The sequence below is a fragment of the Girardinichthys multiradiatus genome, chromosome 7, assembly GCF_021462225.1.
Source record: "Girardinichthys multiradiatus isolate DD_20200921_A chromosome 7, DD_fGirMul_XY1, whole genome shotgun sequence".
Classification (NCBI taxonomy): Eukaryota; Metazoa; Chordata; class Actinopteri; order Cyprinodontiformes; family Goodeidae; genus Girardinichthys; species Girardinichthys multiradiatus.
In genome coordinates this window covers 13,479,105-13,482,991 of record NC_061800.1, presented here as the reverse complement: position 1 = coordinate 13,482,991, position 3,887 = coordinate 13,479,105, and positions in this window count along the sequence as shown.

Genomic DNA, 3,887 nt, shown 5'->3' with positions numbered 1-3,887 from the left:
TTGTCTTGTTGGAAGATAAATCTCCGTCCCAGACTCCAACAGAATCCTGTATTTGGCCCCATCCATCTTCCCATCAATTTTGACCATCTTCCCTGTCCCTGCTGACAAAATCAGGCCCAAACCATGATGCTGCCACCACCATGTTTGACAGTAGGGATGGTGTGTTCAGAGTGATGAGCTGTGTTGCTTTTACGCCAAACATATCGTTTTGAATTGTGGCCAAACAGTTGGATTTTGGTTTCATCTGACCAGAGCACCTTCTTCCACATGTTTGGTTTGTCTCTCAGGTGGCTTGTGGCAAACTTTAAACGAGACTTTTTATGGATATCTTTGAGAAATGGCTTTCTTCTTGCCACTCTTCCATAAAGGCCAGATTTGTGCAGTGTACGACTGATTGTTGTCCTATGGACAGACTCTCCCAACTCAGCTGTAGATCTCTGCAGTTCATCCAGAGTGATCATGGGCCTCTTGGCTGCATCTCTGATCAGTCTTCTCCTTGTTCAAGATGAAAGTTTAGAGGGACGGCCGGGTCTTGGTAGATTTGCAGTGGTCTGATACTCCTTCCATTTCAATATGATTGCTTGCACAGTGCTCCTTGGGATGTTTAAAGCTTGGGAAATCTTTTTGTATCCAAATCCGGCTTTAAACGTCTCCACAACAGTATCTTGGACCTGCCTGGTGTGTTCCTTGGTCTTCATGATGCTCTCTGCACTTTGAACAGAACCCTGAGACTATCACAGAGCAGGTGCATTTATACGGAGACTTGATTACATACAGGTGGATTCTATTTATCATCATCAGTCATTTGGGACAACATTGGATCATTCAGAGATCCTCACTGAACTTCTGGAGTGAGTTTGCTGCACTGAAAGTAAAGGGGTTGAATAATATTGCACGGCCCACTTTTCAGTTTTTTATTTGTTAAAAAAGTTTGACACATCCAATAAATTTCATTCCACTTCACGATTGTGTCCCACTTGTTGTTGATTCTTCACAAAAAATTTGAATTTTATATCTTTATGTTTGAAGCCTGAAATCTGGAAAGAGGTTGAAAAGTTCAAGGGGGCCGAATACTTTCGCAAGGCACTGTAAATAAAGTAGAGTCTAATGACCTGCCGTTAATGCATCTGAATCAGATTTAATGCCTCATAAAAACATTTGATCTTGAAAATGGGCTGTTCTCATTCATAGCATTCGTTTCGATGTCTCACTATGGGATACGCCCTTTGCCATATTCCTCAGAAGCATTTATCTCATTACATCAATCCTGATTGGCTGGTGATCGCAATGCCAGCATCACCTATCCTATAAGTAGCTTGCGCCACGATGCACCGTCATTCGTCAGGTTAGCTCAACTGTCCACTGGCGAAGGAAAATGTTTAACGCTCTCCGCCGACGGGCGCTAGCTGCTACCTCTCCAACCTTCACCATAACCTGGAGCTACTACCACCTGTATTAGCACACCAGCTAATACCATCCGCTTTGAGCTGTCACACCAGGCAGCTCAGCGGTAAATTCAGTTAGCAAACCAGCTACCGACATGGTAGCTGCTCACAAGCTTCACCCTGTGCGTCATGACACACGGAGGGAGGCGGTCACAACAGAGTGTGTCAGAGCGCTGCGCCCCTGGAGCCGTTCTGGCTTTCTGAAGCAGGGTGTGCTGCTAGGTCCCGTTGTATCACGGAAGGTGGTTACAACGGACGCAAACATGTCAGGATGGGAAGAATTCACAAGGGCCGATGCGTAAGAGGTCTCTGGAGCCAGAACTTCCAGCGGTCCCACATAAATTATCTGGAGCTCTTAGCAGTGTTTCTCACGCTAAAGCGCTTTCTCCGGTTCCTCAGCGGTCATCACGTCCTTGAAAGGACCGACAACACCACTACAGTGGCCTATGTCAACCGTCAGGGAGGACTGCGTTCCCTTCGGTTGCACACTCTGGCTTCAGCCCCCTGTGGGCCTGCGTGCTCATTCCACCCGTGGCATGGCTGCGACCTGGGCCCACTTCAAGGGGGTGTCTATCCAGGACATATGTGCAGCAGCGAGCTGGTCTTCTCCGCTCACTTTTGCTTGATTTTATAAGTTGGACGTCTCAGTTCCAAGTGTCGCCTGAGCTGTTTTAGACCCTGGGTCCTCACTGGAATAGGATATTCTCAGCTAAGCGCTGGAGGTCACTAGAGATAAGCTGTCTGGCAATACGGAAGTCTCCATATCCCATAGTGAGACATCGAAACAAATGCTATAAATGAGAACTTTAGGTTACTTGCATAACCCCGGTTCTCAGAGTAGCATGAGTGAGATGTCTCACCAGACAACCTTTCTTGCTGGGGCGAAGTGAGAAGAGGTACTTATTTCGAATGACGCTGCGTCGTGGCGCATGCTACTTATAGGGTAGGTGACGCTGGCGTCGCAATCACCAGCCAATCAGGATTTGCGTCAAGGGGCGTGTGAGATGTCTCACTATGGGATGTCTCCCATAGTGAGACATCTCACTCATGCTACTCTGAGAACCGGTGTTACGCAACTTTGAGTACCACTGTTTTATTATATCAGTATTAGCAACTCAACCCTTTGACCCTTTGTGTTCCAGACACAGCAGCTGCAGCAGGTCCCTTACCATGTCCAAATGATACCACTGAGGATGTGAGGCAATGTGAGCTTACGTAGACAGATAAACTATTTAGTTTACAAGCAATCATCTGTGGCTGATCAAATTGATCTGAAAATATGTATGTTTGGCAACAAACAGGTTAAAGCAATCCTGTTTCCATTTTATGTGTGTTTGGTCTGTCCACCTTGTAGCAGAGAGGGAGATAAATGATGATGGAAGTAAAGAAAGGGAAGTTGAAGGCTGCTCTGAAAGTAGTGAGAAGGATTATCAGGGGACAGAAAAGAAGGGGAAGACAGAGAGAGGCTAGCAATGCTGGTAATCAAATATGTTCTTAATATAGATGTTAAACTAGGAGCAGATGTATCAAAGATGTAACAAAAAATTATGCATGAGAAAAATTTATTGATTGGTCATGATGTCCTATTTCTGTTGTTCATGGACAGACAAAGTGGAGATTTATCTAACAAAAAAAAACATGACTGTCAAAAGTGTTTAGAATGACAAGTCACAGACAGCATTTGAAAAACAGTGTTTCTGTGTTGTACAACCATTTTCATCATTTGAAGTAAGATTTATCTGGAGAGAGTCTTCACTGTGTCAGCCCCAGGTTCTTCTGTCCCCACAGGTTCCACAATTCTTGCTTGTTACAAACATGTTACATGACAGATGGTTTCTAAATCCATGTCACAACATTTTGAGGTCAGGTGACCTACATTTACATTTGCATACAACCAAAGCCCTAGTTAGCTGTAAGTGAATCTTCATGTTACACCTGTACTGCAGAGTAAGTGGTACTTTTTATGCTGAGTGGAAATTTCATGTAGGGGTTTTATACACAGTACCAAATGCAGCAGCTTGGAAAACCCAGTAGCCCAGATTTCAAGATCAGTGCAAGTAACAAGACATTGTCTTGAATTGTCCACGCTTGGATTGGCAAGTAAGAACTTAATGTTGGTGCAACTTAATTCTTAATATGAGGTTGCCATTTTTGATGTTTTCTTTGTTTTTTGTTTTTTTACTTTTTATTCATACATAATACGTATTTTGTAACTATTTTTATTTTGAATGACAGACATGGTGAGATTTCTTTCTTCCGTTCTCCAAATAAAAGCATGTTTGTGGAACTTCCTTGGACTTTACTGGGAGTGTTTCAGCCCAGACTTCCTGTGTGAGCTGTGCAAACAAGATCTCTCACTTCCCTAACAGGAGCAGGGGTTGTTTAGATAACCTCATCAGGAAATGTGTTAAGAAGGACTGTCCAATTGCAAAGTTGCAGTTT